The following is a 27,642-nucleotide window of genomic DNA, read 5'->3' as shown; positions in this document are numbered from 1 at the left end:
ACCGCCCTTACCCCGGGCCGGGGTGAGTAATCCGCTCCGGTTTGCTTTCAGGAGCTTTTGTTCCCTGAGCGCTTTCCGTAGAGTTCCGGAGGACGGGAATACAAATGGCAGCCTCCTGGTCTCCGGCCCGGAGGAGCCGAGAGCCCAGGGCCCCACTCCTCAGTGCGCGCTCAGAGAACAGCGCCCAATTACTCCAGTCTGCCTGACCTCCGGCCGCGCTCCGAGCTCACCGAGCCTGCGACCGGTTCAAGGTCACCCCGAGCTGCGAGCTTACTGTCGGCTCTGTCCCTGTAGCCGGCTTTCCCGTTCCAATACCCGCAAGCTCTGCGACACTCAGACATCCCGATCCTTCTGTGACCCTGCAGGACCTGAGGCCACGCTGACCCCGTGTGGGCTTTGCCCCGGGTAGCCTCTGGAGCGATGTCCCTCAGCGGAACAGACTTTTAAAAGTCCTGATTTTGTGCGCGGTTGCTCCGCCGCTTGCCGGGAGCCGGCCCCTCCCCCCGGGGTCTATCTTCCCGTTGCTTTGGATTCACTTCTCCGCCGGTCCTACCTTTCAGAAAGTGGTTGTGTTTCTGTTTCCAGAATTGCTGTTCTTCTCTTTGATCTGCGGATGGATTTTCAGGTGTTTGCAATCTTTAGATAAGCTATCTAGCTGATCTCCGGCTAGCTGAAGTAGTCTCAGCCTGCTACTTCTCCGCCATCTTGACTCCTCCCCCCGTTTTTTTTTTTATTTTTAATTTAGATTACTCTAGAACTATATGGAAGAAGCAATCTTTCCAGGGATGTTTCATCAACAACATACAGCACATCATTCTAGACAGCTGGCCAAAGCAACCTGGAACTCGCCTTCCCCTTAAGAGACCTCTAAAGCCATCACCTCCTGTGCACTTATTATAAAGTCATGATGCATTTGAAATATGCTTGTGTTTAGATTAATACAGTCCCTTTGCCATTTAGGCTAGTTTTAAATCAATTACTTTGTAATTTGCTTATAGACTCTATATTGTTCTGAGAGCAATTTATATTAATTTAACTCACTCTTAAAAGTTTTGGCAGTTCTATTCTCTAATTAACTTTCATTTTTCACCGAAATCACTGGTTTCAAAATATAAATTTCATATTTTTTTTTCTATTTCTCATTAGGGCCTACATAATAAGGCCACACTATTTAACCCTTATCTTTACTATTAATACTTTTTAAAATTTCAATAGTAGTATGATAGTCAAAAAGGGTATAAGACTATTTCCAAAGAGTTAGAAAATGTCAGCAGCATATTGAACAAATAATTACATCAAGAATATTTTAAGAAATGAAAAAAACAAATAGAAAAGACAAACGAATGACACTATATATTGAAATGAAGAATATACATAAAATTTGATAAAGTAAATTTATTTCTAGATTGATATTCTTCAGAAATAATTGGAGTGTACAGAGATAGTCATGTGCAAATAAAGGAAGAAAGCATTGTTTGTAAGAACTAAATCTTTGAAAGTAGTCTAAGAGATTTACAACCAATAGGGAATTGAATTTGTATATTATAGAATACATATTGTATAGAGTAATATGCAATTTCAAAAAGAACAAGGCAGAGAAAAATGTACTGGTAAGGGAAAGTTTCCAAAACATTATTAATTTTTTTTAAAGATTTTTTTTAATTTATTTGTCAGAGAAAGAGAGTACAGGCAGGCAGAGTGGCAGGCAGAAGCAGAGGGAGAAGCAGGCTCCCTTCGGAGCACAGAGCCTGATGTGGGACTCAATCCCCGGACGCTGGGATCATGACCTGAGCCGAAGGCAGACGCTTAACCGACTGAGCCACCCGAGCATCCCCAAAACATTGTTAACTGAAAAGTAAATTCATATGTGTGTGTGTGTGTGTGTGTGCATAGATTATAGATATAGATAGATACAGATATAGGTTTAGATATAGGTATAGATATAGTGTGTGTGTTTATCATATAATTAGCTACAGCTATGGTTTTATACATGGTTATTCAGGGAATTAGAATGAATTTTAACCTTTTTTTTTTAAATTTTATTTATTTGACAGAGATCACAGGTAGGCAGAGAGGCAAGCAAAGAGAGAGAGAGGAGAAAGCAGTCTCCCTGCCAAGTAGAGAGCCTGATGTGGGACTCGATCTCAGGACCCTGAGATCATGACCCGAGCTGAAGGCAAAGGCTTAACCCACTGTGCCACCCAGGTGCCCCTTTTAACCTTTTTTTTTCCCCCCTAACTTGAAACTTTTTACAATAAAACAAAATGTGTAAACTAAGTATTACAATATTTAAATAATAATTACTAGTAGAATTAGGAAATACAAATGAATATAAAGCCAAAATAATACTCACTCATAATCCCATTATCCAGAGATAAGACTCTGGTAACATTCTGGCATAATTCTTTACAGTATTCACTCGATAGATAGATGATAGATACATATTTATACGTATGCATACAAATTTTACTATACAAACAGTCTCCAATTGAGGATGCTTCAACTATACAATGGTGTAACAAGTGATACCCATTCAGTAAAAAGTGTGCTTTGAATATGGAATTTCCATCTCTTCCTGGGCTAACAATATGTAGCAGGATCCTCTCATGATTCTGGGCAGCGGCAGTGAGCTGAAGCGGGCTGAAGCCACTTGATCACCAAAGCAACCAACCAACACACTTGCAACCACTCTATATCCATACTGCCGTTCTAGTTTTTACTTTCAGTACAGTATGCACTAAATTATATGAGACATTCAATGATTTTTTTTTAAGATTTTATTTATTTATTTGACAAAAAGACAGCAAGAGAGGGAACACAAGCAGGGGGAGTGGAAGAGGGAGAGGCAGGTTTCCCAGCAGAGCAGGGAACAAGATGTGGGTCTCCATCCCAGTACTCTGGGATCATGACCCAAGCTGAAGGCAAATGCTTTAATCTTGAGCCACCCAGGCACCCCCATTCAATGATTTCTTATAAAATAGGTTTGTATTTGATGATTTCAACCAACTATAGTCTGATGTAAGTGTTCTGAGCAAGTTTAAGGTAGGAAAGGTTGAACTATGATATTTAGCATTTTAGGTGTTTTAAATGCATTTTTTACATACCATATTTTAAACTTACAATGGGTTTAACAATGTAACCTCATCCTAACTTGAGGAAGATTTATACCCAGATTTTGTTTTGTTGTTAGTTTGAATGCTATTGTTTTGTATATTTCCTTAAGATTGATGCCAGGACAAGAACTTTTAATATTTATTTTCCTCTGATCTACTACAGAGTATGAGTGTCCAGTTCAAAGCCTATTTACTAACATTGTATAAATCTTAATTTGCTTGAACTTGTTATTGTTATTATTTTATTCATTTATTTGAGAGAGAGAGAGAGAGAGCGCACAAGCAAGAGAGCAGTAGACAGAGAAAGCAGCAGAGGGAGAGGGAGAAACACTGAGCAGAGACCCCAACAGGGAACTTGATCCCAGGACACCGAGATCATGACCTGAGCTAAATACAGCCATTTGAACATCTGGGCTACCCAGGTGCCCCTCAACTTGTTAATTCAGTGAAATTTATTTTCACTTTTTTTTTTTAAGATTTTATTTATTTATTTGACAGAGATCACAAGTAGGCAGAGAGGCAGACAGAGTGAGGTGGGAAGCAGGCTCACCGCTAAGCGGAGAGCCCGATGTGGAGCTTGATCTCAGGACCCAGGATCATTACCAGAGCTGAAGGCAAAGACTTTAACCCACTAAGCCACCCGGGAGCCCCTAATTTCACTTTTAAAGAAAAATTTCATCTTAACGTTGAGTCATGTATCCAAATAACTGTTTTTCAGGGTATAACTTCTCCATCAAACTTTCCTCCTGATAACTGTCTTCTTTATTACTGAAATTACTTCTACTCTTATTTGGTCAGTTTTCCTTTATTTTTCAACTGATACTGTTATATGATTTGTTGTTGTTGTTGTTGTTCTGACAGAAAGGTGGAGAATAAAACCACTCTTAGGAAACACAGTTGTAACTATAAAACAAAACCTTAACTTTTGATTTTTTAAAACAGTGAAATTCAGAGATAACAAACAGATATTAGAATTTCTATACTCAATTCTTCTGGGTAGGAAAAGCTGCAAAACTAAAAGTCCTATGAAAGATGAGGTTTCATGAATAAAGGGTAGGGGGCTTGGGGGGTTAGGAGGAAATGAAACAAAATGGGATATGGAGGGACACAAACCATAAGAGACTCAATCTCACAAAACCAACTAGGGGTTGCTGGGGGTTAGGGAGGTAGAGAGAGGGTGGTTGGGTTATGGACATCAAGGAGCGTATGTGCTATGATGAGTGTTGTGAAATGTGTAAGCCTGATGATTCACAGATACCTGTACCCCTGAGGCAAATAATACATTATATGTTAATTAAAAATTAAAAAATAAAATAAAATATTCAAATAAATAAATAAAAGATACTGAAAATATGCAGAAATACATGAGATACAAATGAGGATAAGGAATGATAAAAATTCTCTCCTTGGTATATTTTAATTCAATGAAACCCCTTTTTCATTTTTCATTTTATCTTTTGTCTCAGGCAAAACTAGAGAATTAAAAGAAATGTAGATGGAAGAAATTATTTAGAATACTCTTGAAGTCAAGTTAGACATGCTGACATCTGTTCATGTTTCTAAGCTCCTTAAACTTTATCAGCTGCTTAAAATATTGAAATGACGTTTTAAAACAGGAATGGATTCTTAAAGAATGCCATGTAAAGAGGAGAAAATTAAAATAAAAGGACACCATTATTTTATTAAGTATGTGCTTTACCTCATGTTAACTTTTTGAAATGAGTCCTTTGTTTAAAAGAACTTTATGCTTTAATCAATGATACAGGGACAATGATTTAATTACTCAAGAGTACCAGGTCACTCTCTAGGTGCTTTCATTAAGTACTAAGCACCTATTCAGGAGGGAATTCATTATGGTCCTTATCAGAATATTAGTGTAATTTTATATAACAAATCTATCACTTTTTAAATTATTTGTTAAGTACTTAAACTTGGTTTCCTCTTTTAGGCTTTACCTTTTTTTTTTTTTTTTCCATTTAGTATCCCTGAAAATTAATTAAAAAAAATCTTTATGCTTATAATATGACATTTCAATATATAAAGATGCAATCATTAACAATACAGAATTTCTAAGTTATATATTCTCTAAGTTATATCAAACCACACATATTCAAGGAATTGGGGAGATTCAACAGTACTTCAAAAATATAGGGGCGCCAGGGTGGCTCAGAGGGTTAAACCTCTGCCTTCAGCTCAGGTCATGATCTCAGGATCCTGGGATCAAGCCCCACATCGGGCTCTCTGCTCAGCAGGGAGCCTGCTTCCCCCTCTCTCTGCCTGCCTCTCTGCCTACTTGTGATCTCTCTCTGTCAAATAAATAAATCTTAAAAAAAGATACAGGCTACTTAGCTAAGAATCTCTAGTCTTAAATAACCTGAAAATTTTAGTCTAAATAAAATAGGAAAATATATTTACTCCATTGTCTATAATAAGTCAATTATAATTTTTTTTGTGAGAACCATTATCACAAATTTTATATACACAAATCTATATTATGCATATGGGCAACTAAGGCAAAAAATAGCTTGTGTTCTACTTAAATAATCCAAAGAAAGATAATATATAGAGAGATAGATAATCAGATTTTATAGATAGATAATTGGATTGATTGTTTAAAGTAGAACTCAGCACTTTCCTTTCTATAGTTGCCCAAATAACTGTTAAATCTTGGTTTGAGCACATATACCCTACATTATTTCTTCTTCAAAAATACCTACATTAAAAAAAGATCAAATGAAAATCACAGTTTTAGTTGATGTCATTTTATAGTTTTTAAGCTTTTCATTTATGAAGCATATTTCTTCTGGAAGGCAAGTAAATATTTGTACTTCATTAATTCTCTATGCAATAGACCAATTTTTAAATAATGAGAAAATATCCCCCAACTCCCTTCTCCTCTCCAACTCCCCATGTCCTCCATGATATTTGTTATGCTCCACAAATTGGAAGGGGAGGTGAACCATGAGAGACTATGGACTCTGAAAAACAATCTGAGGGGAATGAAGTGGTGGGGGGGTGGGAGGTTGGGGTACCAGGTGGTGGGTATTATAGAGGGCACAGATTGCATGGAGCACTGGGTGTGGTGCAATAATAAAGAATACTGTTATGCTGAAAATAAATAAATTTAATTAAAAAAATAATGAGAAAATAATCAAACCTCAGCTAAAGAGCAACACTATTATATGTTTTGAAAAAACTAGAATATAAGTGACTCTTAATCTCACAAAACAAACTGAGGGTTGCTGGGGGGAGGGGGTTTGGGAGAAGGGGGTGGGAATATGGACATTGGGGAGGGTATGTGTTTTGGTGAGTGCTGTGAAGTGTGTAAACCTGGTGATTCACAGACCTGTACCCCTGGGGATAAAAATATATGTTTATAAAAAATAAAAAATTTAAAAAAAAGAAATGAAAACTGAAAAAAAAATTTTTAAATAAATAATTACATCGTGCTTCTATTTTGCTTTAATACAGTGCTTACAAAGATGTGTTTTGTGGAACTCTGCTTTTAAAATGCTTTAAAAGAATGAATGCGAGAGGGACTTAAAAAGGAATAGAAGAAGGGAGGCAAGCAGTGACCTAATAAGGAAAACAAAGTTTTATTTTTAAGTAATTTGAAAATGATGCATAATAGGTCTCTATTTTCAAACTCACAATAGACCTTTCCATTTTAAGAGCTCTAAATAATGTAAAACAACTGTGCTATTTTTAATACTACAATGGTTTTATATTGTTTAGCCATATTATTCCAAATTTACTTGGCTGAACCGAATCAAAATAAAAAGGGATAATTCACCATAAAGGCTGACCAAGAATGATGACTTGTATTAGGTTTATGGTTATTTTCACTTCTGTTCATCTGAAGCCAGGAAGAGCCATGCAAAACTTGGTTAACAAAGGAAGTGAAATGGGAAGCCTGCTGACCTGAGATATGCAGCAGTGATTCGGAGACCAGCTAAGGGTGATGAGGCCGCAGGTAGAGAAGGGCGACTCACTGTATGGGTAGTGAGGAAACATTAGCTCAACTGTACAGTGCAATAACATGCAAAATAGAAAGTACACTTAAATGATCTATGGGTTTGGGTAAAATGGCCTCAAAACAGAATGCTGATTGTTGAGATTTATTGTTCCTGGAAAAAAAAGAAGAGCTCACAAAAAACAAAAAACAAAAAACAATACAAAAACAAACAAACAAACAAACCGATTAGAGTGCAAGAGAATTCACACACATACACACACACACATACTCACCTCAGGAAATCTAAGTCAGGTGAATTTGGAAAATGAAATGTTTTCTCAACAATCCAGAGTTGTAGGGGTACCTGGGTGGCTCAGTTGTTTAAGCATCTGCCTTCGGTTGAACGTGGCTATAATTAAGTCTAGCTGTAGGCGTACAGGTCATAAAGAATTATTCTATCATAAATTTTGAGTGGGAAAAACCCACTATATCTTGCTTACAGTATTACTGAATATTAGATGGATGTCAGTCTAATCCTTCCTTGTCGGTGATCGCCTTATTTCCTAATGTATGACAGTCATTTCTGTCTTATACCCTGCAGTTTCACTAACAGATTTAGATAGTCAGATATGTAAGTTATGTTATTTGTGTATTACCTCCCTGCTTTTGAATCATGATCTGCATTTCTCATCTCTTTTTACCTGAAGACAATACTATTTCTTCAGTTTTGAAAATAGTCAGGCTCTGCCCCCCCTGCCCATGTTTTCCTTCATCTTTTTCCCTCTATGGCCTCCTTGATGCTCCAGTTAGAAAGGATTTGGGAAATTCTGGATATATCTTTTCTTTCTTCCTATCTACCTCTTTTCGTATTCTATGTTCTCTGACAATCATTCAACTGGACCTTCCAGACTTTCCAGACTGTTGTATGGATTTTATTTTAATAATTAAATTTCATCTCATTTTTCAAGCTTCCATTTTGTGATATAAATGTGTCTAAATATTGCTTTATAACAAATCACATGTGAACAATAAAAATTAGGACTTAAAACCTGGAAAAAATCATTTAATGTATTAATACTTTATTTTATTTTGCACATATAGATTCAGAAATCATTGGCACATTTAATTATGAGTTAATTAAATAATATTAATATTGTTTGCTTCTGGTAATTTCAATGACTAACACATTTAACTAGATCATTCATCTTAATGTTTTATTCAAAAAAGTTGCAATTAAGTTTTCCATTTTCTTCAGGCTTCAGCAATTTAAATATCAGATTCATGTTAATTCCTAAGACTCACTAGATTTTTATGTAATTTCTTTCTATGACATCCATTCCTACTTATAATAGAAAGAAAACAACAATAACAATTATGTACAAATATACAAACACTTTAAGGTAGTCAAGAAACTATTGGTCAAGATTTGGCAGAATCCCTGATTCTTGGCTCCCATAATGCTAAAATGGGAAGGTAGTATGCCAGAATTTTGATATAGACAAGATCTGGGAGTATGCTAGAAAGAAGTATTTTTAGGTCTCACCTCTCAAAAAGTTTGAAAGGCTTTGTATTAGAGAACTTCTAAAATATTTTTCACTTTTGATCAAAGTGATCCTGAGATGAACACTTTGGTGTATGGGTTTTCTTTCTTTTTCAGCAACATAATAGTTTTTTAACACGTGGAGGAACACTACAAAATTCAATGACAACACATTTATCATTTATAAATTTATATAACATAAAATACAAACTTTTATACAGATTTTCTCATTTATAAATAAAACATCTGTAGTACTTTAATCATTTAATCATTGTCATCTTATGATGATGAGCAGCTCTGATCTGGCTGAACCACTCATGCTTTCCAGTAGGCTGCTGGTTTGACTGGACTTAACTGTTTTCCTGTGGCCTTGACTAATATAGTCAGGATAAATTGGGATTTTCTTATACAGTTCCTCATCCACCAGCATACTACCAAGGCTTCTTCACATGTTGATAGTTACAGTGTCCCCAAGTGAAACAGAAGATGTAAAGCCTAAACACACAACATTCAAGTCTTCACTTGAACCACATATACCATCATTCCATTGGCCAAGCTTAGATTCACAGTGGGAGGGTATGCAGAGAGGTATGGTGGGCTCAGGAAGGTGTGAAATAATTGGGGGACAGATTCTATAATAATCTACCTCATTAATATAATAGGAAATAAAAACAGAATTCCTATAATGTAAAAGAAAATGTTTCCTAACTAATCCTCCCTTGTAATGTCTGTCATTATCTTCCTTGTAGCCTCTTCATTGTTTAGAAAATTAAGGAAAAGCTACGTTACCTCATTATACTTACATCTAAAGCTACTGTATATCTCACCTATATGGTGTGGAATTCATGGGATGATATGGTCCCAAGTGTAGAATCCAGTACAAGCATGATGTCCTTTCTATTTATTCCCACACCTGTTTACGGACTGTCAGCAGAAGCCTGTGCTGCTCTCTGGATAAAGATTTCATTGCTCATACTGGGTCCCATCATAGACTTTCTCTGAGCTGCTTGTCATCAGCTTTCATATATGGAAAAAAAATTATGAAAATGATAAATATCACAGCTCTCTGTTCCGCAAGTTAACCACATAGCTAGTGGTCAACAAATAAAAATGCAGTCTGTCTCTGAATAGGAAGGAATATCATCAGACACAAAAAGTTCAAAATTTATAGGCACAGAGTGAATCACTGTTATTTATAAATGGCGAAATTCTATTGCTTTTACTCTGGTCACTCTTTATTCCCCTAGATTTAAAATACATACACACATACACTCCTCTGTTGTTCTCTTATGACCATATAGCAACCACATTAATGGGAAAGAAGAGAGGTAATAGAGGAAAATATAGATCTATTTAGTTCCAGCTCTAAGGTGCACACAAGCGGTCCCCAAGGCCTACCAGGTTATGATTGTAAGTTGGCACAATGCCTGCCCATACTAGCTACTGTTTTTTAAGGTTGCTGTTTCTATCTATTGCAGAACATCTTATAAGCAGACTAGACGCAGAAGAAAGAAGACTGTCTCCTTTGTGTACAGAAGACTTCTCAATCTAGGAACAGGTTGAAGAGACATACACTAACTTCAGCTAAAAACTACCTGCTATGTAGAGAACTGACGCATATGATAAAAAAAAAAAAAAAAAAAGAAGGAAAAAAAAAAGAAAGAAAAAGAGAAGGTAGTGACTATTTTCACATTATCGGTGTTTTTCAAGGTTTTTTTTATGACATCTGATGTCATAGTAGTCACTTTTTCATGCTGCTGGTCTGTCTCTCTCATTTAAATGAAGTCATTAGACTTTTGAGCAACAGTTCCAAGTTCATTATCTTTCTCTATCAAACACACACACACACACCCCTACATTGATAACATTTTATAACATTATTTAATTAATACAATGAAACCAATTTATCTAACCAGGACTGCAGGAAAAAAAAATCTTAATTTTATATAATCTTCCATGTTTTTTTTTTCTCTCTCATTTTTCTGTAATGCATTAATAGATTTCTGTCAGTGTGTATGTATGGGTTGTCACTTCCCCTTAACTATAGGGATTTGGAAAGTAATCTTACAAAAGCAGGTTGGAGTAAACCAGAAGTAACCTATTTGGTTTTTTTAAGTTTTTGGTCCAAATAGCTTCTTTCCAAATATTTAAATATGAGGATGCAAAGTAAATAAGTTAGGATATAATAAGATACCATCATGTAGGTTAAATTTTTAATAATATTTAATTTTATTTTCCACTTTTTAAATTTTTAGATAAGTGGCTTTTAGCTGAGAGCCGGTTAAAGTGGCAAGCACTATTTTTGCTGTTTGGGATGTCCCAAAGACAAAGCTCTTTTTGTCATGAGAGTTTATGCTAAAGAACCACACAACTGTATTTCTTACCAAAGAGGTAAAAATTCTATACTCTGAATACTATAAAGCACTGATAAAAGAAATTGAAAATGACACAAAGAAATGGAAAAACATTCCATCTTCATGGATTGGAAAAACAAATATTGTTTAAATATCTATATTACCTAAAGCAATCTACACAGTTAAAATAATCCCTATCAAGCAAAATACTAACAGCATTTTTTCAGAGAGCTAGAATAAACAATCCTAAAATTTGTATGGAACCACAAAAGACCCTAAATAGCCAAAGCAACCTTGAAAAAGGAAGGCAAATGTGAAGCATCACAATTATGGACTTAAAGTTATATTACAAAGGGGTAATAATCAAGACAGTGTGGTACTGGCATACAGATAAACACACAGATGAATAGAGCAGAATAGGAAACCCAAAAAATGAACCCACAACTACATGGTTAGTTAATCTTCAACAAAAAAGGAAAGAATATCCAATGGAAAAAAGAAGGGCCCTTCAACATGGTGTTGGGAAAACTGGACACTAACATGCAAATGAGTGGAACTGGACCACTTTCTTACACTGTATATAAAAATAAATTCAAAATAGATGAAATATATAAATGTGAAACAGGAAACTACTAAAATACAATAGGAGAGCACAGGCAGTGACCTCTTAGACATCAACCATAGCAACTTCTTTCTAGTTATGTCTTCTGAAGCAAGGGAAACAAAAGTGAAATTAGGCGATTAGGATTCATAAAAATAAAAGAACAAAACAAAACAAAAGTGTACAATGAAGGGTGAAGAAAACAATCAGCAAAACTAAAAGGCAACATATGAAATGGGAGAAGATATTTGCAAATTACATATCTGATAAAAAGTTGGTATCCAAAACATATAAAGAACATATCAAACTCAATGCACAAAAGACAAATAATCCAGTTAAAAAATGGGCAAAAGACATGAATAGATAATTTGCCAGGAATACATCCAGCTGGCAAATATGTACATGAAAAGATGCTCAATATCAGGGAAAGAAAGATCAAATTGCAATGATATATCACCTCACACCAGTCAAAATGGCTAAAATTAAGAACACAAGAAACAACAGATGTTGGTAAGGATTCCGAGAAAGGGAACTTCTTACATTGTTGGTTGGAATGAAAACTGGTAAAGCCACCCCGGGAAATAGTATGGAGGTTCATCAAGAAAGTTAAAAATAGAACTACCCTATGACCCAGCAATCGTGTTACTAGGTATTTAGACAAGGGGTACAAAAATGCAGATTTGAAATGGCACATGAATCCCAATGTCTATAGCAGTGTTATTAAAAATAACCAAATTAGCATTATTAAAAATAACCAAATTAACCTGGTGTTGTACATAAACAATGAATCTTGGAACACTACATCAAAAACTAATGATGTATTTTATGGTGACTAACATAACACAATAAAAAAAAAGGAAAAAATGGATGAAAGAAAAAATGGATGTCAAGACTTGTTTGTCAGTATCATTCTTTAAAAAAACAATTAAGTTTATGGTCAATTTCTTCCTTGTCAGTTCATGTGCAAGCAAACCACAAGGTTGGTTTCACTTAATCATTTTTTTTTTTTTTTTTTAAGGCATGACGATTTTGATCTTTTACTTTTTTGGCCACTTTTCCGCACCTATATCCATTCCCCCAAATTGAGGCTGAATTCCTTGGTACTATGCAAAATAGGAAACTTGAATTGAGCAGGGAAGGAAATATCTTAATTCTAAGTTTTGCCACTGAATAACTCATCTGTCAGAGCACTTCAAAAGAAACTCCACTGCTTCATGACTAACCTCACACTTATGTCAGGGTGGCAATACTGAAGCTGCTGGTATCCAATCTCAAACTGAGCAAGTCTCTTACTATTCATCAAATTAGGTATGCACACAGTCTAGCCACCTCCCTGATCAGATCTCTTTTTCTTTCCATGTTTTCTGAGTCACTGACAAATTACAGCATGAGTTCATTTCTCCTACAGAAATTTGCTAAAAGTGGCTGAAGCAGTCTACATAAATCAAAACCCCAAATTGTCTATAAATAATTTCACCTAATTTCTAGCATTGAGTGATCAGCTTTCAAAAGCAAGAATGGAAGTTTAACCAAGTCTTACATCACCATATAATTTGGTCTTATAATGATGTCTATCTTATCAATGGGTAACAGCTATAGATGTAGTTTTGTAGAGTATGCAAAGCAGGTAGGCTTTAAATGCCTAAAAATCTTCATTTTTGAGCTATTTTTAAAGTAATTGATATGTAAAAATTCAAATTTGGTTTCTGAGGACTTTTGTACTAATGAATATCAGTCTGTAGAGAAGAAGTTGGGATCAATAGACAGAGATAATCTTTGGCACATTTGTTTAACAACAAAAAATTGCACCCAGCATTAAAGAAAAGATAAAAAGATATTTTTCTCCAGCATATGGAGGGCATTTTCGCCAACTGACCCAATTTTCAAACTGCAAAAGATCAGTAGTAACAAGTAGAATACATTTTCTCAACAAAATCATGCAGTCTGATGTCTGCTGTAAAAATATCACTATCTCCATGTATTTGACAGTTTGGAAACATCTTTTAAAAAATTTTACATCAAAAAGAAAACTTTAAAATATTAAGAGTTGATATTTTAGAACACTTGGGATATTTCACTTGGTGGTAAATTTCTAGGCTCAAAAACTCAAAATATGAAAAACTGGACAAACAAATTATGAAAGTGAAGAAATTACAACATCAGGATTAATACATATAAAGATGAGAGATCATGAAGGTAAAAAAGCAGAAATTAATGAAATTTGAATAAGGTGATTAAAAGAAAAAATATATACAAGTAGGTGACTTCTTTGGGCAACTGCTCATAAATATCACTGTGAATCTCTGAGCGATGGTATAGGACATGGCTTAGACTTGAGTTTCAGTAAGTCAGAAAGCTGAATTATTTATTCTCCAACTCTCATCAGTTGGTTGAGGGCTTTTCCCAGGGGTATTAATTCCCTGACATTTCTGCACTACCTTTTGTAGGCTAGACAAATACATACATGGAATAAAAAATCACTGATACTTATATGTAAATAAAAGTGCTTTCCTGCTGCTGCCATTTAAACTACTTAAAATATATCACTAAACGCAGGCAAAATAGAGTGAAGAAAGGTTTATATGAAAACCTGATTTTAAAAAATCAGCAAATCTGGTGCTGGCTGAAATCAGTTTGTTAGATTTCAGTTGCAGATCCAATATTATTATTTTTTTATTATGTTATGTTAGTCACCATACAGTACATCGCTAGGTTTTGATGTAGTGCTCCAAAATTCATTGTTTGCATATAACACCCAGTGTTCCATGCAATATTATCTTAACTAAAACTGGTGCTATAACCATTAAAGTGACACCAACGCAAGGATGAATATTTCAAATGAAAGTAATTTTTCCCCTCCAAATTGGTGCTTCCAATATATTGTAACTGAAATTCTTGAAATGCCCAACTATAAATGATATCCTGTTGAGCTAATCCACTGTTGTCCATCTGTTCTAGCTCATCATATATCATCCTCATATTTATTTTAAGAAATTCCAGTTTATTTTTAAATTAATGGTTCATGCTTATGTATAACCAATTGCAAATCTGAATTGAGTACTTCATCATTTGAAAATTCACAATATAGTATAAATGCAAGCTATACATATATAGAGGTAAAATATAAATTACAAAAATAAATAACTCAAGATAACACATGATTAAATACAAAGACCAATACTTATAGGCAATATATACAGTCTCTGAGTGTTATGTATTTGTTCCATATTTATTCTTTACATATATATTGATAACTTAATATGCTATGCAGTATTGATTTAAATAGTATAATTTTGATTTTATGATATTATAGTTTTATGATATTATGATCTACATACGTGTGTGTGTTGCAATTAATTTACATTCCTTTTTTTTTTTTTCCTGCCTCCCCTAAACTATAAGGTCTACTGCAATCCTAAAATGATGGAAACTTGATATAGGAACTTCACTTCCCAGGGCCTCTTGGTAAAAGGGTTTTGACTTAATGAGTATTCCTTTAAATTAGGATTAGAAATTTGGATTTTATTCTCATTTCATTTTATTCTCAGTGAAATGGAAAATCATTGTTTAGTTTTAATCAAAGATAATATAACTGAACTTACATTTGAAAAGATATTTCTGGCTGTGAAGAATATAAATTATTTTGAATTAAGAAATTCAAAGCAAGGGGAGCTATTAGAAAGCTTTAATATTAACGATAAAATATAATGTTGCCTTGGACAACAGTGGTGGAAGTTAATATAAAAAGAAATGAGAATCTTTTGCATGTACCTCGGGCTAACTCAACTAGTGTGGAAACCCATAATATCACTAGCTTAATATGAGAAACATTTGTTTTCCACATCACAATCTAACAGGCATAAATGTAAACTAACATAATCACTAAGGGATTAAAGTTCTGCTTTGAATGATACACCATAGTCTTTCAAGATCTTGTCCTTCTTGTTGTTGTTGTTTTGTTTTTAGTATTTTATTTATTTATTTGACAGAGAGAGACACAGCGAGAGAGGGAACAGAAGCAGAAAGACTGGGAGAGGGAGAAGCAAGTTTCCCATGGAGCAGGGAACCTGATGGAGGGCTCAAACTTGGGACCTTGGGATCACAACCTGAGCCAATGCAGTTGTTTAATGACTGACACACCCAGGCACCTAAACTTGTCCTCTTTTTAATTAAGTAGAAAATTGTGAAAGAAAACATGAAGAATTTCATTGTAGGTTGTCTTTTTTATTAATGGGCTTTTCTGAGAAGTAGTTTATTTTCATTTATGCTCACTTTACATTGCCTAGAACTTAGTCATTTTATTCCATATACTTGTAAAATAGACTGGAGATAATTAATCTGAATCCCGGGATGAAATGGAAATCGTCTCATAAACAATTATATGATTTCTGCCATAAGTTGTGAATAAATACATTCACCTTTGAAGATACTGAATTATTGGCATCAATAAAGCGAATAGATCATGACTGGAGAGTCATTTTTAATCCATAGAGAAACTTGGATTAGATTTAGAGTTTGGGGAAATTTAGAAAAGAGTTCATGAGGGAGATAAAAATCAAAGTGGATTTATTTAAAGCTAGGAAGATATTAAAGACACATTTTTGAAGGTCAAGATATTCCACATTATATGAACATTATAAAAAGCAAATATAAAATGGCAGGAGAGCATAAGATGTATTTAAGAAATAATGACTTTTTATAATTTGGTTAAACAATAATATATGAGTTGAGTTTGAAAAGTCAGACTTTAAAAATATGTGTATCATATCATAGAGTTCCTCAAATGCCAAATTGAAGTGTATGAACTTTCTCTCATCAACAATTGGGATATATCAAAAGCTTTAGTAAAGCAGTATGACAAGATAACAGTGATGTTTTGAGTAGGTTACTATGGAAACACAGGACAAATTTCATTGAAGTTAAAAGTGGTTTCAGAGAGTCATTCAAATACAATGGAAGTAAATGACATTATGTATCTTAAGATAGTAAAGAATATTTACAAGAAACATGAAGGAAATACAAGGGGAAACACTGGTAGAAGGAAATGACCCAAAGTAGAACTAGGGTAAGAAAAAAACTCAAATTAATTAATTAATTAATTAATCACCTAAGTAATAAATACCAATGTCAGAAAATGGGAAGTTATGAGGCAACCCATATGGAAATATAGAAGTTAAAATAATAGTAGATCCACAAAAGTACTTTGTTTTAAAAAACGTGGGGACAGGTATACAGAATACACATGTATAAATATAATTTCAAAATTTATCAGAAATTCAATAAATTAAAAGTTTACATCTTTTGGTCATAATAAATAATATATGGATGCATATACCTATTATGGAAAAGTTACCTTCAAGTCTTTGCAAAATGTCTTCCTACTTTCTTAATTTCTCTGTCTGTGTAGGATGTGGTGCACACTTTTCCTCATTATTAAATTTTGACACTACACCTCCAGGGAGGTAGAAATTTTCCACATTACATGAAGAAGTGAATGGGGTTATTTGATTAAAAATAGAGAACAGTGGTTTCTCTCTTTCGTTGTGAATTCCTTTACTAAATGCGAGACACACTTTTTCCTTGCTTTCCTCTGTAATATAACATGCTCCCTGGGATGAAACTTACGTTTCTGTGTTGTGGGAAAAGACTACTTCATTCCCCAATTGCTCCTTCTAAAACCATGTACTTAGGTTGCATTCACAGAGGAGAGAGAAGAAATCCCCATTTTTTAATTTTGGTCCAACTTCTTACCTTAAACTCAGTTTTGTCAAGTAAATGATGATTTTTAATTTTTATCTGGCTAATTGTGCCTAGCATAAATTTGTCTCAGAACATGTAGGGTCTTTGGATGGTTAATGGGCAACATACTTTCTTCATCCATTCCATATACACTACACAGAGACCCAGTGTCCTCAAGCACAGGAAGAAGTGGCTTGGAAACCTTGAAAGTTAGTGACTTTTGAGATATATGGACTGAGATAAATATATATTGAGATATATGAAAAAAGTGACTTTTGAGATATATGGACTTTTTATCTATGCAGTTTACAATGGCTGTTATTCCCAGATGTGTCTCTAGGTTTAACCAGGATGGTTAGTTCTAACTATGAGCATAAGGGATAAGTGTAAATAGTCCTTTTAATCATTAGACTATGGCTATGTTGTGCAAGAGAAGAGATGAAATTTAGTAGTTAAGACAAGCTTGACTGGAATTTCAAGCTAAAAAAGTTGAAGTGGGTATTATTTAGAGTAGAGAAAGACTTGCTACAAATCTGTCTACTTGGAGTAGAAAAATGACTCCCTATGTTCAGGAAAAATAGGTCATACATGGAGACTTTGTAAGGATCAGTAAAAATTCATGTGAAAACAGCCAAAATAGCAAAATACTGATGAGGTTCAGGACACAATACCTTAAACTATGGTACCTTAGCCCATTAAATATCTTGAGCTGAAAATATTTGTTAAAAACTGGTAGAAGCAGGAAGGGCACTCTGACCTTGCTCCTTTGTCCTTTTTCCCTGAAATCAATTATGAAAGTCCAATGTGAATAATACTTTCCCTGCACCAGAAGGAAAGAAAATATTCTTGTCACTAGTGATGGTAAATTTGAGACCAAGAATTCTGTACAAACAATCTTTTTTAAATTAACTCTTACCTTCCTAGTTACTTCACCATTTTCTATCCCTGGTACAAATCTCTTAGTTTTGTCAATTCTTTACAAGCTTATTATTTCTTTATCAAATATGTATAAGAGCTCTGGTCAGCTCTTCAGATCTTCATTCCCTTGAGAAGGCTCTCATGTACATGCAAAAAATTCAACAGAATTTGTTTGCTTTTCTCCTGCTAATCTGTCTTTGTCAGACCCAGATAGAGACCAGATAGAGACCCTAAAAGGTCAGAACAAACTTTTTCCTCTGTTAAAGTACAAGTTTTATGAACATACGTAAGGGGATCTTTCTTAGTGTGTCTCAGTGTGTATGCTAAAAAGGCAAGAGAGGAAACGTCATAGGGAATAGGTCAATCATTTAAAAAAAAAAAAAAAAAAAAAGGAGAAAGAGGAGAAAAATAACCCAATAGGACCATTCCAAAAACAAATGTTTTGGAGAGTCAAGTTTGTAGAGACACAATGAAGGAAGGGATGAAAAAAACATGAAAGTCATTCTTACCTTACTCTAAATGTAAGAAGAATGAATTACAGGGGTGTGGGTGGAGACAGCAGACTAAAGGAGTTGTAGAGAGGGCAATGTTTAAGGAAAGATCCATGAAAGTGATGAGCCCATACCTGACTGGCTTTATTGGAATGAATTAGGAAAAGAGGTTGGAATCTTACTGTTACTGGATTGGGAAAAATAATTGGAATCCAAATAGTCTTTAAAAATTATGAGAGGGAAAGCTGGGTGGCTCAATGGATTAGGCTTCTGCCTTTGGCTCAGGTCATGATCTCAAGGTCCTGGGATCAAGCCCTGTTTGGGATCCCTACTTGATGGGAAGCCTACTTCTCCCTCTTTTCTCTGTCATTCCCCTTGATTGTGCATACTCACTCTCTCAGATAAATAAATAAAATATTAAAAGAGAAAAAGAAAAAGAAAAAGAAAGATATGAGAAGGATCTTAAGAGAACAAATTGAATGAAGGTTGCAGAGGAACCTCAGATCCAAGAATATTAAAAGAATGTCTTGGGGCACCTGGGTGGCTCAGTGGGTTAGGCCTCTGCCTTTAGCTCGGGTCATGATCTCAGGGTCCTCGGATCGAGCCCCACATAGGCTCTCTGCTTGGCAGGGAGTCTGCTTCCTCCTCTCTCTCTCTGCCTGCCTCCCCGCCTACTTGTAATCTCTGTCTGTCAAATAAATAAACAAAAATATTTTTTTTAAATGTCTTAAAAGAGGAGATAGTCCAAAATTAGGAAAAAAAAAAAAAGTGGCTCTATCTCTTGAAAGCATTATCAATAAGAATTGGCAGTACCATTGGCCAGTTGAGTAGTAAACATTGTAGGGCAGCCATTCTTGTAGTATTATTATTATCTCTTAAATAGTTTTTGGAAGGAAATGCTGTAGGACTCAGTAAGAATATTCCATGCATTTCAAGTAGACACAGTTGTTGAAGGTTAAGGCAGGTAACACTGGTCAAAAGAAAAGTGCTGAAACATTGTAATTTTTCCCCACTGGGCAAAACATGTGGCTGGAGTAGAGAAGCTATTTTTGAAAATTTCTTCTTTTTCTAGGCTGCCCCTTCTTTTGTATTTTGGTTAGAAAAGCAGTGTTTTCTTTTTTTCTTTCTTTCTTTTTTTTTTCTTTCATATGTTCATCTGGATATTTCTGGCTTCTCCAGCCCTTGGTCTGAGATAATCAAATATAAATAAGGATTTTCAATCTTTTATCAATCCTGGGTATAAAGTCCTTAGGCAGCTAACCTTTTTTTCTTCACTTTTAAGTCTTCTTGTGTTAGTTATTTGTATAATGTCCAGGGTTTCTAACTGCACTTTCAAGAGAGATAGGGAAAAGCATGTATTCTCTATCTTCCAAGAAGTAGAAATCCTCTGCCAAATTGTGTATATTACAACAACAAGAACAACAACAAAAACAAAATATAGAATTTTAATAAATTACTGAGGCTCCATTTCTTGAATCAAGAAATGGAATAATAAACTTGAATGAGGTTGAAGATAAGGTTTTATAAAAATGGTAGTGTAGTTAATGAAATATAAATATGAAACAGTAGAGTTAATGAACCCATAATTTAAATTCCTGGTTTATAAGATCAAAATATTTTAAAAAGAGAGAATTTATAAATTAAAAAAAGTCTATAATTACAAGTACAAAAGAGATGAAAGAGAAAAATCTATGCTTTATATTTGAATATATAACTAAAATATAAATTTTCTAGAAAAATATAATTTACCAACTTATCCTAGATAAACTTATAACAAGAAAACAAAAAAAAAGAACTTAAAAAAAAATCAAGGTTCATCTACCATCCTTTCCCTACAAATAAGAAAAGTCCCAAATAGGGAGCAATGGATGGTTCAAGCAGTTGAGCATCCGACTCTTAATTTCAGCTCAGATCATGATGTCAGGGTCCTGGGACTGAGCTCTATGTGGTGCTCTCTGCTCAGTGTGGAGTCAGCTTGAGCCTCTCTTTCTAGTTCTCCCCCTTCTCAAGCTCTCTCTCTCTCTCTTTCTCTCTCTAATAAATGTGGGGTGCCTGGGTGGCTCAGTGGGATAAGCTTCTGCCTTCAGCTCAGGTCATGATCTTGGGATACTGGGATTAAACCCCACATGGGGCCCTCTGCTCAGCAGGGAGTCTGCTTCTCCCTCACCCGCTACATGCCTCTTTACCTACTCATGATCTCTCTCTCTCTCTCTATCAAATAAATAAATAAAATCTTTAAAATTAAAAAAAGAATAAATCAAAAAAATAAATAAATAATAAAATCTTAAGCAAAATCACAAGAGTCAGATGGTCATTAGGTCAAATCTATTGATTACTTGTGCAGAAGATAATTTCTACCTTATAAAAACACTTCACCAGATAATGTAAATATATGCCACATCGTACCAATTATTTTTTGAAGTTAATTCAAGTTTGATTGCAACATCAGGAAGAAAAGAAAGACTATTAGCTTTTTGCCAAATATGACAAAACTTAATTGAAACATCAGTATATTGTTTTCTCTTTTTTTAAACCATTCTCCCTGATCCAATAGTATTTAATCCATAAATATAACTAATATTTAAAGTAGATAAACTGTAGTTATATTTTATCATACTCATAAATTAAGGGAGAAATTCAATATAACCACTTCCATAGCTGATCTAAATAATTTGAATAAACTCAACAAAGTGTTCATAAGTGAATAGGATACCCAATTATTAATAAAACAATATTTCTTTAACTCAAAATCTACATATTACCAAAACATTAAACAACTATTAAACTATTGAAATTAACCTTAAAATATGAATCCATAAGTTTGTTTTTTCACAAAATATTTTCCATACATTGAAGGAATAAAGCAAGAGTGAGAAATACAAGAAAGAGGAAAATAAAAAAAATATCTATTGAAAAATGAATCTAACCAAAAAATGCAATGAAGGAAAGCTCATAGAAGGTATAGCTGTAAGACAGGCCAAGGCAAAGATCAGAAGAGGAAGCACATTTGCAGACTTCCGCATAAATATCCAAAGTTCTTTTTAAGAGTCTTATATATGTAAATGTTAGTGTGACTGCCAAGATTGAAAACATGTGAGTATATCTGATTTGTATTATGCTGTTACCATTAAAATGAACAAAATTTCAAAATCTGGAAGGAAAAACATCAAAAAATGTAGACAAAGTTATTCAGGGAAAAATATGGTCTAAATACCAAACAAAATGAAATGGTAAATGAGGTATGAATCAATGGCATGTAAAAAGAAATACACAAGTTTGCCCGAATGGGAAACAATCCGTCAAAGGAACTTTGCATTACATCACTGAGGATTTCAGTGAAGATGCACTATTCAAAGCACATTCTCCAGTACAGCAGTGAAAAAAAAAATGTGATTTTAATATCATAAATGTTACTGCTTTTTAAATTTTAAATCAATAAATTTTAAATCAGATAAAATCTGAAAAGTCTAACTAAGGTTAGAAGAAACTATATGTAAATGCATATTTGTATTTTTTAGACAATGGAAATGGAAAAAACAGCAAGGGGAATAGATAAATAATGATATCTTCTTCTTAGAGGGATTTAGCTGTTAAGAAAAATTGATCAAAATTGTTTTATACACTTTAAAATACATTGATAGGTCCAGTAATAAAATTAAAATTCATATTTCATTACCAAATATTTTCAGAAGGGGGAGGGTAATTAGAACTGGTGGTCTCATTTTTCTCAGAAAAGACCCTTAGATATAGAGGAACAGGTAAATCAAGAAATGGAGACAAGAACATATTTTTTTACTAATGGGATGAAATATTAGAATCCCAAATATAAAGGGTTAAAAAAGTCTGCCTTTGAAAATGTAATTAAGGGTATGTTACCCTGTGAGTTTTAAATCTTGTACTTCTATTTCATTTACTATACTATGGAATAAATATAGAGTAAAATGAAATAAAAGAAAATGTATTGTATATAAACAATGAATCTTGGAACACTGCATCATAAAATAATGATGTATTTTTTGGTAACTACTATAACAAAATAAAAATTTTTAAAAAAGGAAAGAAAACATTGAGTGTACATTTAGGCAGGTTGCGTGCATATACGTGATGTGCGGGCATGTGCGTGCACAGACGCTCCCACACACACGCACACACACACGCACATACACACACACAACATTCTAATCCATCTCATAAACATGGTCAATGCATGTTAATTGCTGATTTCTTCCCACTGGAACACAATAAATTAAATTAACATAGAATATTATATCTATTTACTAATAAAATTTGAAATACCACCATAGAGGAGGAAAAATAATTTTCCTTTCCTGGAATGTAAACATGATCTGACCATAACCTTTTCTCTTTGTGGGTCTCTCTCCTCTCTCTCTCTCTTTCTCTCTCTCACACACACACACACACACACACACACACCCGCTATTTTTGGCTACAGGATAAAATAGTTGCTTATACTACTATTCAAGATGATCTCTTATATGCTCTAAAAAATTATTTTTTTAATTTTACCCCAGATAATATATGCCTGAAGTTTCTTACCACAATGCAATAGTTATGGTTTTCCCTTTGACAGCATTGCCTTTAATTTTCATATTTTAAAATTACACAAATGTCTCCTCACTCATGAAAACTCTGATCACTAAACTATAAGTAATATTTTCCACTATCTTTAGTGATTTTGTGCTGTCTGTTTTTTTCTATTTATATATTATTTAATAGAGAATATTGGATGTGCTGCACACAGTGCTGTTCTTCCTACAATAGTAATTGTTGATTGACATTTGTTCAAAATTTGATTAATTGTTTTCTGTATAAATATTTAAAAACACATAAAATGAAAATGGAAAAGCACCTATTGGCATATTTCAATAACTGAAATTAGATTTAGAATAGATATATTTATTTCTTTTAACAAAAAATCTTTAAGTCACTGGAATAAGTAATTGCAATAATTTAATTTTTGTTTTGTTTTGCTTTACTATTTGAAAGGAGTACACAGTGTTTCTAGTCAGAAGTATAAGAACACAGTTGTACAAAACATGCTTATTTTCTATTAAAGGTTTACATTAGAATAACATACCTTAGCTAGATTATTACTACAGTGAACTAAAATATATTAAATTTTTTATAATTTTTATCAGAGTTGCCCTGTAGGATTCTATTTAGATCAAATATCTTCATGTAAAGATCTACTATGTGACTTCCATAATGTTGAATTTTTTATTTAAGATATTATTTCTGTAGCATCTTTTATGTTTGATAATTAAGGGTGTTTTCTTTCACAAAGAATTTGTAATTTGACTTCATCTTTTTTGGATAGAAATGTTAAAATTATCCCGTTATGGAATTAACACTTGTGTTTCTTCAAAATTCATATGTTGAAGTTGTAACCCTTGATGTAATGTTATCTATAAGGGGTTCTTTGGGAGGTAATTAGGATTAGGTGAAGTCATAAAGGTGGAGTTCCCGTGATGGAATTAGTGACCTTATTTGAAAGGGGAGTGACATCAGAACTTGATCTCTCTACCATGTGAGGGAACATTCAGGAAGCAATTTTCTTCAAGCCAGAAAAAGAGTCTCATGAGGAGCTGAATCAGCTAGCACTTTGATGTCAGACCTCCCAGCCTCCAGAAACGTTAGAAATAACAGTGGGCTTAGGAAATAGCATAATTTGGGAGTTGATTTGTCAAAATTGCCAAAAGGTATTTTAAGAATTACAATAACCAATGTTGATTCCTTTATACAAATTCTTCATTGAGAACTTCCTCCACTCCCCAAATCTTGCATAAGTAAAGAAAATATTGTTTTTATGTTTGTGTGTGTGTGTGTGTGTGTGTAATATTGGTGATTTTTTTGTAAAGGTGTTGAGTGTCTACTTGATTTAATGTGATGAGCATAAATGGTATTATGTGTAGAATATCAAAATATTCTGTAAACTAAATTATTAAAGAGAAACAGAAATCATTAGCTAGAGGAGACTAAGGAAAATCACAAGTTATCACCTACCATCTTGTCCTTAGAATCTTCAGAAAGATTGGTATTCAGGTGCAATTTCCAGTGGATACACGAGGAGTACAAACAAATTCTTAGATACTTCAAAGGAGAGGGTGAATCAGGTCACATATTCTATCATACTATTTTAAATTAAAAAAAAAAAAAAAAAGCCAGTCTCTATTAATGAAACACGTGTTACTTTTTTAGTTTTCTTGGTAAAAGCAAATAGACAAAAGTGTTGCAAAGTAATGTTGACTGGGCTGACTGACTGGTTCCAACTCTGTGTTCTGGGTTGTGAATTTAAAAGAGTGAAAGTGGGGGTGCCTGGGTGGCTCAGTGGGTTGGGCTGCTGCTTTCGGCTCCAGTCATGATCTCAGGGTCCTGGGATCGAGTCCCGCATCGGACTCTCTGCTCAGCAGGGAGCCTGCTTCCCCCCCCCTCTGCCTGTCTCTCCAGCTACTTGTGATCTCTCTCTATCAAATAAATAATAAATAAAATCTTAAAAAAAAGAGTGAAAGTGGAAAAAAAGTGAAAGTGAGTGATATTGATAAGTATTCTAGGATAATTGTGTTTTCTAGGATTTTCACATTATACTCAGGACACATTATGATTCTATCATCATAGGATACATCAAAATACCCATTCTGGTTTCTGCCTTGCATCTGATGCAGGACTAGCACCATAACTTGAGTTAGCCTTCACATCTCTTGAAAAGTTGCCAAATAAAAAAACCCCCACTACTGTAGGTAAGCAAGAGTAATGTGGACTAATAGAATTATTTCTATAATTTCTAACAGAGAAAGTGCCTAACATGCTAATTTTGCAATCTAAATTTGTATGAAATTTTGTCAATCACATTATGGTTTCTTAAGTGATTACAAATTTATTTTGTCTGTCTAAAGTATCCCAACTGGGGCGCCTGGGTGGCTCAGTGGGTTAAGCCGCTGCCTTCGGCTCAGGTCATGATCTCAGAGTTCTGGGATCGAGTCCCGCATCGGGCTCTCTGCTCAGCAGAGAGCCTGCTTCTCTCTCTCTCTCTCTCTGGCTGCCTCTCCATCTACTTGTGATTTCTCTCTCTGTTAAATTAATAAATAAAATCTTTAAAAAAAAAAAAATAAAATAAAATAAAGTATCCCAACTGTTGTCGTAATATATACATATTTCAGTAGATGTAAGACTTCAGTTTAGTTTTGTTTGATATTTAGAGAATTCATTTTAATATCCAAACCCTTAGATCGCTAAACAATTTTCCTCTTCTCCAAAAGACAAAATTTTATTGCCACCCAAATCTGTGATTCTTAAAGAATTGCGCTTGTTACCTTTTAAAACCTTTAAACTGTATTCATGTTAAAAACATATGGTTTTTAGAAAAATGAGTTTCTTAATTTTTTATAAGAAATTGGTGATTACTTTGTGATTACAGAATGTTAAAAAGGAATTACCACAAAGGAATATCCAGATGGCCATAAAAAGTAACTGGTGATAGATGAAGTTTGAAAAGTATGGCTCTTCATCTGTTCTTGATGGAGGTGTATCTCCAAATTAGTTTGGTGATGTAATTTTCTAATTTTCATGAAGAAATGTGTTGTGGGTACAAATGGATTACAAATTTTTTCATGCATGAAATGTGACTATTTTAATGTAATAACACAATTTTTACATTTAGATAAAAATTTCTCTGGGTGACTGAAAATAAAACTCAATCATTGAGGATTCCTCTGGTAGTAGAAACTATTAGTTGTGCTATAATTAGTTGTCTCATCTCTTTTTTGTATAATATTATAACCTAGGAACATGGCTGCAGAGTCAAATATTACATTTTCTCTGTGCCTTTTTTACAGTCAGGTATGGTCACACAATTTAATTCTGCCAGGAGGATGTAAGAAAAAGTTGTGTGAGTAGAATTTGAGGTTTTTATATTTACAGAGAGGCATCAATTTCTCTCTTGCTTTTCTTCTTTCCTATAGTTTTAAATGCAAAGGTGATGTTTAGACCTGGAGTTGCCATCTTGGACCATTAGCTGACTTCAGGACCATCACTGTGGATGTAGAGCAACAAGACAGCAAGACAGAAGAAGCGTGACTTTCCAGCACTGTACATCAGAGTATCACATAGCCCAAGACAACCTTTCTTTGGATGCTGCTAACATGAAAGAGATATATTTTTCATCTTGATGAATCTGTCAGTATTTGGTAGAGGACTTCACTAGCAGCTAATCAAATCTTAACATGGATGAAACTGGAGGGGATTATGCTAAATGAAATAAGTCAAGCAGAGGAAGACAATGATCATATTTTTCACTCATATGTGGAACATAAGGGATAGCGTGGAGGACCACAGGGGAAGGGAGGGAGAATGATAGGAAGAAATCAGAGAGGGAGACGAACCAGGAGAGACTCTGGACTCAGAGAACCAAACTGAGGATCACAGAAGGGAAGAGGTTGGGGGAGGGGGTAACCCGGCGATGGGTCTTAAGAAGGGCATGTGTGGTGATGAGCACTGGGTGTTATACACAGCTAATGAATCACTGAACACTACATCAAAAACTAATGCTGGCTAATTGAACATAATAATAACAAAAATTAAAAAAAAAAATCTTAACTAGTTTCTAGCTATTCTTGTTTTCCCTATCCTGGGGCTTCCATCATGTCCCTATACTGGGAGGGACTATACAGTCCTTGCTCATGGCTGCTGCACACAACCCTCTACTGCAAGGAATTTCTTCTTCTCTGGTCCCAATTGCATCAGGAGGTATGTTATCAGTTTTACAACAAAATATACAAGCTTTTCTCAAGATTGGTTTTTCTCTTCCTTGCTAACCAATGAATAATTATTTTTCTCTAGGACAGGAAAAGATATCATTTTAAAAATTCAGGCTTCCACATTTATGGTCATACACATTTTAGGGCTTAAGATTTT

This window comes from Mustela lutreola, chromosome 1 (assembly GCF_030435805.1).
Source record: "Mustela lutreola isolate mMusLut2 chromosome 1, mMusLut2.pri, whole genome shotgun sequence".
NCBI classification, from domain to species: Eukaryota; Metazoa; Chordata; class Mammalia; order Carnivora; family Mustelidae; genus Mustela; species Mustela lutreola.
Note: the sequence above shows the minus strand (reverse complement) of the source record.